The following is a 14,335-nucleotide window of genomic DNA, read 5'->3' as shown; positions in this document are numbered from 1 at the left end:
TAAAAGCGAAATATGGGCATAGTGCTAACTATAGCTTGAATGGGAAAAACGAGGAGGCCTAACATGTTCAGGCTAGGTGTGGCAAAGATTGTTTTTAATTGTAAAGCGCCAATGAAGTTTTTAGGATTTTGGTGAAAAAAGTTGAATTTTTCCTAGAATTAGGGAGCCACTATTATAGAGAATTCCACCTCAATTCCACATGGCATAATAATCTCCTTGATGGATTACATATACATATCCAATCCTCTAATATTTTAGTAATTCTCTAAAGGCCCCTTTTTGAGTCCAACTTTTTTGTAATATGGCACATTTTCCCTTATGAAGTAGTAGATTTCTTGAAAACAAAATAATAGATTGCTCTTATGAGTCAAAGGCTGTATGAGATGGCCATCCATGTATTTTTTATGAAATATATAAAATTACTAAGAAAGTCAATTGCTTTTCAAACATTCATAAAGATAACTTTGGCTATATTTTAAGCAAAAAATAATGTATACTTAATGGCAACCTTTCTTTGATATGGAACAAAGAGACATCTATATATTCTATATGCATTGCGATCCTGATTTTTTCAAGACCTCATTACATTTTTTGGTTTCCTCTTATACCAACCTATGGAAATTTTGATTCTAGTTACATCATATATAGCTAGATCAAATGTGGTATACATGATTTTCAAGATAACTTTTGAGAACACTTATAAGAATAATCCTATTAGCATTGGCCTTAGTGTTTATGAACTTGTGGCATTTTTAATTCACCTTCAAACAAGAGAAAATAAGGTCAAAACAGGGAGCAAATAAGAGAAAATAAGGTCAAAATGATCTTCTTTTTTTTAGGGTGCACACTAGTGTTAAGCTTTTTATTAAAAGTTTATCGCAATCTCATTTCCAAGAGCCTAGTTGAGTGAGTGCTTCAATCTATAAATATAAAGTATATATGTATGTATTATATCATGTGGAAATCCACTTACTCGAGACACAATTTTTAATGCTTTCTTTGCACTTATAGGAATATTGCACATGCACTCTAGCATGTATAATTTACTCAAATTGACATTGTCATAGGAGAGTGTTAATTTGCATAGGCTAGTCAGTTTCACTTTTCCAATGAAGAAATCCATTGAGAAGTATTACTTATGAATAAAGTGCCTCAACTTGATTTTCCAATTTTTGTCGTATTGTTATTATTTTTGTTATTTTTTATATAAGTTATATTCATGCCACAAATTTCACTTTTGTCTTGCACACAATTTAGATAATGTGTTACGTGGCCTCTTGTGAAATGTCCATTCTTATTAGAATAGAAGATTGCATACACCTTCCAAGTGGGATTTTGATAGCTCATGGTTGTCCATGAGGCTAACAGCTTAACAATCCTTGTAAAATGAGAAAGAGAACAAGAGGTAGGGGCAGAGACTATTAAGGGCAAGTACATATTTTGGCATAAATCACATTAAGTATACAGTTTGGTCTTAACATACACTAACCCCCCAAGTCATATGCTATGGGATGCAAAAAAGTTATTTTCATCATAATGAGATAACAAAATGCTATGAGAGATCATGCCAAGTCAAATAAGTAAGATGAAAGTAGATGCATAGTATAAAAACAGAACTATGAACATGTTACGGGTCAATTTAAATAAACAAAAGCATTGCATCATGTCAAAATTTTTAAATATAAAAATATTATAGGTCAGACCCAAAAAGTAAAGACCCTTTCAAAATTTGGCCAACGTAGGCCGAGGGCAATCATGTCAAATTGAATAGAGTATTGGGCATCCTAAAAACAACATAATCATATTCTTTTGGATGTAGGGAGATCATCCCATATTTTAGGACTTAAAAAACTTAAAAAGGGGTGGATAGTGTTCATGAAATGACCTTATTAGGCTTTAATGGTTGTAGGTAGTAAGGAACTCGGGGTCTTCAAGAAGCCTTTGTAGAGTGCCAGAATCTAAGCACATGCAAATCTCTACGTCACCAGGTGCATTAGTTGGCCTACCACCAAACAAGACTATTACACCATCTCGCTCAACCTTGGTGGCACGAATAGCTACAGGTCTCCCCCATTCATAATCCACTTGGTCTTGGTATCTGGGAAACCTAGGAGAGCTAGCCACACTCATAAACATGCCTTGCTCCGCCGTGGCACCTCCCATCATCAACCGATTGTCATGTAGCTCGAGCCAGTGCATGATCCCTTGTAGATTGCTCTCTCGACAGTGGTCGACAGTGGCATGAATTCGACTAGAGATCTTATCGAAACCCTCATCGACGAGCCTACTGACATTAGTGTGTGTAATGCCAAACATGATAGCATTGCCGAAGTAAGCGGGTGGCAGGGGTGGGGAGTGCAGTGGTTGGCGAGGATGAGGAAGCTGACGAGCTTGGAGGGGGGTGAGCGACGCGCGATGCTGATGCGTTGCCAGAGGTGAGAGCAGAGGGCCTCAATGGAGCAGACGGGGTGGGTGGCACGACGTTTGAGGGAAGTGATAGTGGCAGAGTTGAGGTGGAAGACTGCTTGGACCAAGGGGTGAGGCTCAAGGGGATGTGAACGGGGCCTATCTAAGCCGCCCTTGCTTCCTCCGTCGTCTCCACCGGAGGAATTCCCGTCGTCTTCTCCGGCGAGTCCCCGTCCTTGTTTTCTGCTCCGAATGTTAGCTTTGCCTTATCCTCTGATGGGTTCTTCAGCTCCAGCCGCCTCCTATCATGTAATGGCTCCATCGATACCTCCACCCCCCTCGCTATCTCCCCCCATGCCCCCATGAAATCCCACAGTGATTGCCCGTCCGCCGCAACATGGTTCTGCGCCACCGCCACCGCCAGCCCTCCGTCTGAGAATCGTGTGGCCTTTCCAACCAGCTTGTCAGTTTTTCACTTCAGAGAAATCCGCAAGCAAGCGTATACATATTCACAAAGATTAAGAGCACAAAATCTACAGGTCTTGCGCTTCAGGGCAAGCTTTCGTCCAGACTACCCACAATTCCACATTGGCTAAGATTAAAGTCAGATCGTCCCGCACAGATAAGGGCTTCCTGGATCCGATGAGCTGAACCTCCTTACACCTCTACATCTATGCAGAACTTGAGATCATATAAGATAAAAAACTCAGTTCCATTTAGGTCCCGCGTTTTAGTCTGTTTAACGACTCACCTGCGCTGATAGCAAAGGGCTCGTAAATACAGATTCGCCTTTGTACTCCACATGCTGGCACAGGTCGTCGAAAAAACCTTTCATCTGGAAGTCATCTTGTTCTAAATCGCTCATAGGAAAATCGATGCAAGCCTCCACAAAGTCGACGCCCTCGTCGTTGCAGTCGATCACTAGTCTTTTACCTTCTCCCGATGCCAATCTTCCCGCCAGAGGATAGTAATGAACAAGCACAAGCGATAGGCTGGTCTTCAAAGTACTTATAGCACTCGACAGACCTAGAGGGACGCTTTTGTAGAACAAAACCCTCCGTTTATAGTGTAAATTGCGCCAGACGATATCGAGACAGGAGAGAAACAAATGTCCCGCCTTAGTGGGAGTGGCTGGGACGATAACGGATTTTTTCGGCAACGTCACCCGAGGGTTAGCTGAGACCATCGCCTTGGATCACAACGGGTGCAAGGAAGGCTGCCGATTACGGGTTTGACAAGCTATGTTTGAAGAAGTTGAAATTCCAAACTTGTTCGGCACTGAATTTGTGGCCCTTCCTCGTGGCCGGGGGTTTTGAATTTGTGGCCCTTCCTCGTGGCCGGGGGTTTCCATTTTTCGAGCAAAAACCGCTGAGCGAGGAGCGGACAAAGGGTAGGAGGGGTCAAAATATATAGGCTCAAGTCATTTTTGAGGAGCAAAAAAATCCAAATTATTTCAAGGAATATGTAAGTAAATATGAAATACTAATAAATAGATATAGATATAAATATACCTTTATATAATATCCTCTTTATAGTTCCTCAGGATGACCTAAGAAAATAATATAATACTTTTTTAATAGACCCTGTAAGTGTATTTTTCCAGAGGAATATGGTTTGAGGAGCTTGCCCCCCAACCCTATTCCGCCGGCGGAATACCCTTGGAGAGCCTACACAGAAGGGGTCATAACTTTTGCTCCTTATCTCAAATTGAGGAGCTGTAAAAAGGAAAAATGTTCAAAATTTCATTATCTATGCAATGGTAGGCTTAAAATTATACTTTTGATAGTTATAAAAGATAAAAAGTAAAAATTTCAAGATGTATATGAGAGTTACAACTTCTTCCTAATTCATATTATGGTAGGAAGGAGTTCAATAGAGACCACATTTCCTTAAAAGTACTTAGGTTTGGAGAATTGGGAATATTTTAAAAATTCGTTCCTTGCCTTCCCATAATTGAAAATGTATTAGAGATTAATTTATGATCGATTATAATGGCCTCAAGTATGAGGTTTCCAATATCTTTTTCCTACTCATCCAAGGAATATGGTATACATTGTTATATGAGAGCTTCAAATATGGGATTGCTAAAGATTAGGGAAACTCTTTTGAATTGATTTAATTAGCATAATCCTCAAAAGAGAGTATGGTAGGAAGGTATTTATAGGAGTTTTTAAAGTGTTCACTATTTGTTCATATATAGATGATGTTCTCTAAAATGAGGGTTATAATGAAAAATAAGTAAGTATATGGTTCTATAAATGAGAAATTAAGAAAGAATTGTATATTCCTTTGAGAAATATACAAGCATGGTTGGTGTCAAAAATTATCGCTTGGACTTTTCTGCTTGTAGGTTTTTGCTCGAAAAGTATGCACATCCCTCGTGGCCATGTGCAAATGTCACCCATATTCCTGCCTCAAGAAAACATTTTCCTAAACAAATAGAAAAACAAGATGAATTATGATCATGTGGCCTACTCTGTGTCAGGGATGTTTTTATCAAAGTTATGCTTATATATTAATATAAAATCTTGGCGAAAGTTTATCGAGATAGTTTTTTTAGTTTCACAATATTTGTATAATAGATTACACTTTTATATATTTTCTTTTGAATTTTAAAGAAAAAGTTGTAAATTATGGCGAAACTTTAAATTTTTTCTCATAAAAGTTTCAAATCTTGGCGAATTTTTCAAACCTTTATTTTTATCAAGGCATACAAACTTTCGACACCAATATAAAAGTTTCGCTTCTTAATGAAACTAATAGGAAAAAATCATCCATGCTCTGTGTGTGTGTGTGTGTGTGTGTGAGAGAGAGAGAGAGAGAGAGAGAGAGAGGTGAACAATATTCAATGGGCTTGCCCAAAGTGAGACATGAGACACGAGTTTTTTTAACTTCGTAGTAGTAATAATGCCAAGGAGTTGAAATACTCATTTGAAACACGGGAATCGAACACACACACCATGACATGAACCAGAGCCTCAACCACCAAGACCCACGCGGGTTTTACAAAACTTAATGGGGAAGGATGGCTTATATAGAGGTGAGACATGAGTTTTTTTTACTTTATAGCAACAATGCCAAGGAGCCAAAAGACTCATCCGAAGCACGAGAATCGAACACACACACCACGACATGAACCAGAGCTTCAACCACCAAGACCAACGTGGGTTTTACAAAACTTGATGGGGAAGGATGGCTTATACACATAGAGAGAGAGAGAGAGAGAGAGAGAGAGAGAGAAAGAGAGAGAGAGAGAGAGAGAGAGAGAGATGGATTAAGAGGAGAGAGAGGATTATTTAACATTTAATCATTCAGAAGGCTTGACCAAGATTAGAAAAAGCAAACAAAAAGGAATCCGCTGGAAATGGTGTGGAGGAAGGCTGCTGGAGATAAAGGGGAGAGAGGTCTCTCTCTCTCTCTGTGGTGTGTAGGAAGACTTGAGGAGATAAAGGAGAGAGAGAGAGAGAGAGAGAGAGAGAAAGAGAGAAAGTCAACCACTTTAAAGTCTCCATTCAAGTTCAATGAAGAAGAGAAGCCACATATCAACATATTGTCCAATAGGAAAAATGCACTTCTAAAAGTTCAAAAAATGCCTAATTTTTGCTTTGCCCAAATTGCATGGTTGCTAAGGCTACCCCAGGGGGCAGGCCAAAAACAATTGGAATGAATGCACGTCCAGAAAAGCAACCCAAATTTGAAAGAGATGCTCTAAAGTCAACACACCAACCAATCACAGAATTTGCAAAAAAAAACATATCAGAAAAATGTTCGAAATTATTTTTGGCATCTCAAAGTAGAACGTTCACTAAGGCCTACCTATGGTAGGCCAAATATCGGCACCTCTTAAATGACAACAAGATGACTTTATGTGCTATGGATGTGAACTTTCGAGTTGAGGGGTTGCGCGTCCAGAGTCCCACTTAAATATTGCACCAAGTGCCCACCTTGTTGGTAGCCTAGCCTAGCATAGGTGGTCATTTTGGCCACTTGGAGAATAAAAATATAATTGGACCATGGTGTGTGGATTAGATGGTTGCCATGGGAGAATTTTTGTCACCAGACCTGCCCCCCAAAACATAGAAAAATAGGGAAATTTGGCCTATACTTCGATACCCCAATCTCCAAAAAAGGATGAAATTTGCATGTAGATTAGATTAAAATAAACCCCATTTTTCCAAAAAGGATGCGTTGAGCTGAAATCAACCTAGACTAGACGTCAAGCCACTCCTTAACCCCACACTAGAATCCTCGGGCTGTCATCCTTTATATATCTTTGAAAACATGTCCAAGCGAGAGCATATTATAAAACCCCTTGCATATGGTCTAGGAATATTTTGAATTCCCTTCTTGTAACTTTTGATTACATAAATTAAATCCCCTTATGTCTATATACTTTCTTTAAATCCTTATTCTTGCTGCATACACTTCCATACACTTTCATTTTTGTAGAATACAAGCATACAAGGGCCTACAATGGAGCTTCATGATATTGGGGTCCCATATCATTAGTCTCATTTTTCCTTGTATTATGCAAGCCTACAATTTTTTAATTTCTTTGACTTGATCTATTATCTTAAATGAAGGGAAATTCATTATGAACACTTGTCACATTCTTGTTAGATATAAATGCTCCACTCTCATGTAACTACGCAGGAACCAGCTAACTCTACTTGTAAGCCCCCCATATGAGGAAAAGGCATTTGAGTAGCTCGGTTATTTGGTAGGTCCTGGGCCATACTCCGACTGCATAGCCTCCATCCACCTATCATCACCCTGTGCCTCTTCAAGACACTTGGGTTCTTTAGCATGGATCACCTTTGTCATCAAAGCGTAGTTGTCCAAGTGTTCCTGCACCCTTCTTTGCTCCTCTAATCTCTTGGACCGGTGGTGTTCGGATGGTTCCTCCTCAATGGTTGGAGGTTCTCTACCATCCAAAAGTTGCTTTACCCACTTCGGGAATGGCCATTGTCATTGTGGTTCTGCAAGCTCTTCTTCCTCTTCTTTATCTTGAATCCTCCCAAGCACCATTGGGGGAGTTCGGTCTGCTGTTGGTGGTGGTACTGGATGGATATCTTGGTCCTAGTTGTCTAGGAAGGAAGCATCCTCCTCCAATTGATGCGGCTGTTCTCAGAAGACCACATCGTGACTTACAATTACCTTCTTGGTAACAGGGTTATAGAGACAATAACCCTTTGCCTCTTCACTGTAGCCCAAGAAAATACACTTCCGGCTCTTTGGTTCCCATTTGGTCCTGTTAGCATTAGGGACATGCACATAACAGTCACATCCAAAAGCTCTGAAATGTACAGCTGAAGGTTTCTTACCAGAAAAGGCCTGCAGTGGAGTCATCCCGTTCACAGCCTTCGTGTAGCTACAATTCAGAATGTAAACTACAGTGTTACATGCTTCAGCCCAGAAAGTCTTTGGCAAATCTTTCCCTTTCATCATACTCCTGCCCATTTCGCAGATGATGCGCATCTTGCACTCTGCTACTCCATTTTGCTGTGATGTATGTGGCAAGGGCTTCCGCCTCTTGATCCCGTGACTTTTGCAGTAACTTTCGAATTCACTTAATGTGAACTCTTCACCTCTATCTGATCTCAACTTCTTCACCTTCCTCCCCGATTCTTTCTCAACCATTACATGCCATTCCTTGAACTTACTAAAAGCCTCGTCTTTAGTCTTCAGGAAGTATATCCATATCCTTCTACTGTAGTCGTCGATCAGCATCATGAAGTAGTAGGAACCACCCAAAGCTTCCGTCTCCATCTTTTTGCAGAGGTCCGTGTGAACGAGCTCTAGAGGAGCCTTTGCCCTACTAGCCTCTTTAGGAAAGGGATGCCGATGTTGCTTGCCCATCATGCAAGCTTCACATACATCGGGCAGATTTGCTATTTCTGGTAGGTTTGCAATCATTCCACTTTTATGCATCTCCTTCAAAGAACTAAGAATTAGATGACCAAACCTCTCATGCCACAGCTTAGTGTTCTTCACATCGGCTCGAGCACTGAAAGCTGAGAGTTCGTAGATGTTGTTGCGCCGTGTACCTTTACCAATGACCTTCCCTTAAAGATCCAAAATCTGTGCGCCATCCTTATCAAAGTGAACTTTGAGGTCCCGATCCATGATCGCAGAAATGGACAACAAGTTCCTCTTGATATCTGGCACATAAAGAACATCGAACAATTGTTTTACAACTCAATCTGACTTGAGAGCAATCGTACCTTTTCCTTTTGTTGGACACTTTGCATCATTGCCGATTGCTACCAGGATGTCATTCCTACCGGCTATAGAGAGGTATACCAATCCTTCCGACTGGTCATGTGGCACGATGCACCACTGTTAATAATCCATGGTCCATCTGCAGGTACATGAACTCCCTCCATGCAAATCTCCTCAATTGCTACGAATAGCTCTATTGGTACTGCCTGTGCACTGTTGCTAGACTCTTTCTTTACTCCATTCTTCTCATCTACAATCTTCTTCCGGCACTCATTCTGCTTGTGCCCTAGCTTGTTGCAATAGAAGCACTTAATCTTCTTCTTTCTCTTTTTATCATCAGAAGAAGATGGGTTACCAGAGTCCTTACCCTTACCTTTCTTTGATCCAGCATAGAAAGCCAAATCTTCTCCAGTCCTCATCTTTTGATGCATCTCCTCCTCCAGAAGCATCGCACTGAAATCCTCAAAGTTGAGGGGCGGATTTCTATTCTACGTATTCAGCGCCGTCATAAGACTATCATACTTTGGTGGGAGAATCCATATGCACCTTCGTGCTAGATTCTCACTGGTGATGGTGATGCCAATCGCAGTCATCTAATCGCGTAGATTCTTCACCCTGGTGATGAACTTCTCTACCGCTTCAGACTCAGAAAATTTTTCGTTCGCGAATTGAGTCTCCAGATTCTGAATCCGCATCTGATTCATGGTCTCATACTGATTTTTCAAGACCGTCCATGCCTCCTCGGCTGTGGTGACATGTTGAATTAATGCCATGACTGAATCACTTACACTGCAGACAATAGAACACAACGCATCTGGATTTCTTCTTGTCCACGCGAGAATCTCATCCGCAGTTGGTACTATCTGTTGTCCTGCATTGGTCGGATTCGGTCTCGGAACCAGTTTCAGGTCCACCCCAGTAGTAGTATCCCAAAGCTCGTATGCACTTAGGATGGTCTTCATCTTAAACTTCCAGAGTGGGTAGTTAGTGCCGTCCAACTGTTCGCTTTCGCCGAACGGTGGGATTCGTAGTCTTGCACGCTAGGCCATCTCTCACAATTTGCTCGCAAAACAGAAACACATTACCCATAATGAAGAGCATCACTTGGGACCTTGTGGATCGACCACCAAAATGCAAGGTAATCGGAACCAAGTGGGTGTACAAGACCAAGTACAAGTCCGATGGCACGTTGGATAAGTACAAGGCTCGGCTCGTGGCAAAAGGATTCGCAGAGGCACATGGTTTTGATTATTAGGATACTTTTGCTCCCACAGCTCGACTAACCACAATTTGCAGTGTTTTGGCTTTAGCTGCCCAGGGAAGTTGGCCCGTGTTTCAGATGGATGTAAAATCTGCCTTTCTGAATGAAGATCTCAAGGAGGAGGCATACGTGGAACAACCACCAGGTTTTGAGATCCCCGGTTCAAAAGGTAAAGTCTGTAAACTAAAGAAGGCACTTTACAGGCTGAAACAGGCCCCACGAGCGTGATACCAGTGAATTGATGCCTACTTTCTACAAAACGGGTTCAAGAGGAGCCCATCTGATGCAAATTTGTATATCTTCAGAGAAGGAGGCAAGTGTATGATTGTGGTCCTTTATGTGGACGACCTTGTCATAACAGGGAACCATGAAGAGAAGATCTCATAGACAAAGCATTTGCTAGGAAGACAGTTTGAAATGACAGACCTCAGACTGATGCATTTCTTTTTGGGGATTGAAGTTTGGCAAGAGCCGAAACAGATCTTCATTTCACAGCAGAAGTATGCTGGAGAGATACTGAAGGCATTTGGCATGGCTGAGTGCAAGACAGTTGGTACCCATATGGAGGTTGACACGAAGCTCTCAAACGAGGATTCATCACCACTGGTGGACGAAGTGAAGTACAGAAGGCTTGTGGGCAGCTTGATTTACTTGTGCAACACGCGGCCGGACATCATCTTTGCGACTGGTGTACTAAGCAGGTTTCCCAATAAGCCCCAGGAGAACCATTGGAGGGCAGGGATGCGGGTGCTGAAATACATTATGGCATCACCTATACCAAGGGCAACATCTTGACCGGATTCTGTGACTCGGATTGGGTAGGAGACGTGGACAGCAGGAGATCTGTGACAGGTTAGTGTTTCTCACTTGGATCTGGAGCTGTGTCATGGGTCAGCAAGAAGCAACCCACATTTGCTCTTTCTTCTACCAAGGCCGAGTACAAATCAATATGCTTTGCTTCTTGCAAGGTAGTGTGGTTGAGGAGGATTTTACGGGACATGGGTGCAATGCAGAACAAGCCTATGCAGTTATCATGTGACAATCAGAGTTGCATGGTGATTGCAAAGAACCCTGTGTTCCACGCTCGCACAAAACACATTGAGATTCAATATCACTTTGTACATGAGCTCATCATGGATGGAGAGGTTGACTTGGTGTACTGTCCAACTACAGAGAATGCTGCGGACATCTTCACGAAGGCTCTTGGAAGAGACTTGTTGGAGAGGCATCTTCATCGACTTGGCATTGGACCAAAAAAGTAAGTTCAGTTACGAGTGGACATTGAGGGGGGGGTGTTAGATATCAATGCTCCACTCTCGTGTAACTATGCGGGAACCAACTAACTCTACTTGTAAGCCCCCCATATGAGGAGAAGGCATTTGAGTAGCTTGATTATCCGATAGGTCCTAGTTTGGACACCGGATGGGGGCCATGTGTGGCCTGATGGCTGGACAGAGTTGGCACACTGTCGACGAGGCTAGATGCAAGTGCGGGAAGGCATCCCATGATTGACCACACTGAGGGTAGACAGAGCATTTCCGAGGGCAGCCCACTCTCGGGTTGCGGGGCCCGTTTGGAGCCCCAGATGATCCCGGATGGCTCTGGGTTGAACTTTGCTCTATTTTGCACACCGGTTCTATCGTGTGGTCGATGGCCTATTTTGGGACCGACCCCCAGTCGACCATTTTGGGTGGACTAGGTCGGTCACCCAATTGGCTCTAACCGACTACTTGTGGTGGCTATATAAGAGCAAGCCCGTGAAGCCCATTTCATCATCTGGCTATAGCAACCCTGATTCCTTAGCATCCAGCCTCCATCTTCTACTGTTTCTAGCTCGCCATCAAAGCTTCTTTCACAGGAGCGCACAGCTAGGAGGTAGCGCCATCTATTGTATCAGTTTTATAGTAATCAAATTTTTGATTCTCCATACTATCTGTTTTCTCTCTTGCATACGAGATCCTGTTATCTATTGAGCACAGACATTGTATTGTTTTCTTACAATTCTTTTGTCTTTAGTTTGTATAACTTGCTACTACCAAAAGATTAACTTTTGCTTTGAGAACTCTATATATAGTTTAAAATTTGAAAACGCATTGTATGGTTTTGCTTTGAAATGGTATAATAAAAGTTTCCAATTATTATCTTTTATGTTTGTGTGCTATTATGTATTCCAAACATACTTGAATAAGTCCTTCATAAATTGCAACCTTACAATTGTCTTTTAAAGAAACAAAGAGACTTATGTGGCTCAATTTATTACAAATTATATGGAATTTTAACTAGCAAGCAGTCCAATTTAATTTTCATAAGTTTTGATTAAAAATATTAGAGTGTCATTTGAAATACAACAAAACCTAAGCACACATATCAACATATTTCATTCATGTTCATAACAATATATTTATTGGTATTTATATACAAAAATGAGGATCCATGTATCTCTTTGAACATTCCATAAATACACAAACAATGGAATTTTTTCATACATTTGGTAAAGAAGTTGGTAATCTTGACATACTTGCCTAATAGTATTCAAAAATCATCAGAATCATAGTCATTATTATTTCCTTCATCAAAACAATATGTCCAAAGAGACCTCAATGCTTGAACAAAATGGTTCATCTTTGATATTTCATTCAAGGATTATACTCACTCTTAGAAGTAAAAGGATAAAGTTATAATTAAAGTACATTAAGCATAAACCACCACATGACTACTTTGTAGAATGTGTATGCCATTCCTTGGTTCAAACAAAGTACCAATGTTTCATAAGCATACAAAGAAATACCCTTTGTTTATATAAGTGTCTACATTCTCTCTTCTTATCCTTTCTTATATTCCTTATTTTGGAGATTGTATGTCAATCAACAAGCTATGCCACTTGTCCCTCCCATTTGGAAACACTAATGATAAAACCCTTTTGCAAACGCTTTGCTTCCTCTTGTTTCTTTTTGGTGTGGGGCAAGACACCACTTGTGTCTTGTCCCCATCATGTGGTGTCCCCTTGGGTGAAGGTGGGTACACATGCACACACACACACGCGCGCGCACGCACATACGCAAGGAATAAATTGTTGATGGTTCATTTATGAACCTTGGTAATAAATTTTCCCTTTTTCTTAATGAAAATTTTAGGTGACAGATAAGGAGCAGATAAGCTCGTGATGACTTACTTTATGAGATGGTTTCAATTAGGAAAATAAAGACTTTCCCTTGTTCTAGGATTTTGTGTTCTTTATAAGCATCTACATGACCATTTTGATTAAGCTTATTTTTCCTTTCTTTTTATTTTATGGTCGGGGATCACCACATCGGTATTTTCAAACTCCTATTGATAGCTCAGGCTTCTTTCTAACATGTTCTTGAAAGACCACTTGTGTCAACTATGAAAATGCCATTAATTATTTTACTTACCCTTATTAAGTATGTATGAACATATATGCTACAATTGTTTTAGTAGGCTTAATTCAATATAACATACCTATTCACATTGTTAAAAAAGAACCAAAGTATAGATTTCATTGGTCGAGAGTTTGGTGGAGTCTATGGCAAAAAAAACACCAAAGTCTTTCCTATCTATAACAATGGGGCCATTGTAGATAATTCTAAACCATTTTACATCAAAATGGTAATGCTAAATATTCTTAATCCAAACTCTAAGATTTCACGTCCGGCTCCACTACAATCTAACTGTGAGGAAAGAAGATTGGTATGAGATGCGCTTGCTTGGATATCTTGTATAAGTTAGCCATGACTCCATAATTAAATGTGGCTCTCTTTCAATCGATGCGTTCCATAGGAAAATGTCATCCCTACAACCATATTGGACTATACTTTTTGTGCTGCAAAATAAAATCATTAAAATAATGAGGATGCATTTTATAGGGGTTGTGACCATGATTAACTTAAGCAAATCACAAAGCAAGAAACTTGCACGTAGATCACATCCTCACTCCCACCATTTGCTTGATCACTATTTCTCCATCATCTTTGGCTTTATGAAGAGCTTCTTGTAGCTAATCACATGACATGTCTTTGTGGAGAAGAGAAAGGTCTCATGGATATTGTTGACTCCTATTCTTTGCTCTATATCACTTACTCTCTTTTTTTTTTTCCTTCATATCTTTGAAGCCACTTTTGCATGTTGTTTTGATTGAGGAGACATAACTTGATCATTTTCTCCCTTAAGACTTTGCCCATATTTTTTTGAATCCCTTTTCCTTGAGCAACCTCCAATATAGTATGATCATCATTGTTGTTATGCTAATAGAGTGGCATATCAATTTCCATGGATGCCTTGTGATATATATCAAGTACTCTTGCACAATCTAGCCCTCTTCCATACTTCCCTTGTGTCTTACTTTATGCGGTATAAATTCCTTAAAAGTTTTCATAAACCATTTGAGGAAATACATCCAATGACTATGAGCAGTTGTTAAAATGGCAA

At 40.5% G+C, this 14,335-nt stretch overlaps 1 pseudogene; it reads right to left on the bottom strand.

The window, feature by feature from the left end:
• Window positions 1-1,896: 1,896 nt before the first annotated feature.
• LOC147899283 (hydroxycinnamoyl-CoA:piscidic acid hydroxycinnamoyltransferase-like) lies at window positions 1,897-3,592 on the bottom strand (annotated as a pseudogene).
• Between the last annotated feature and the right edge of the window lie 10,743 nt (window positions 3,593-14,335).

The sequence above is a fragment of the Dipteris shenzhenensis genome, chromosome 8 (assembly GCF_047967505.1).
Source record: "Dipteris shenzhenensis isolate YYH24624 ecotype China chromosome 8, Dip_SZ_1.0, whole genome shotgun sequence".
Taxonomy (NCBI): domain Eukaryota; kingdom Viridiplantae; phylum Streptophyta; class Polypodiopsida; order Gleicheniales; family Dipteridaceae; genus Dipteris; species Dipteris shenzhenensis.
This window is presented reverse-complemented; position numbering and strand designations above follow the sequence as displayed.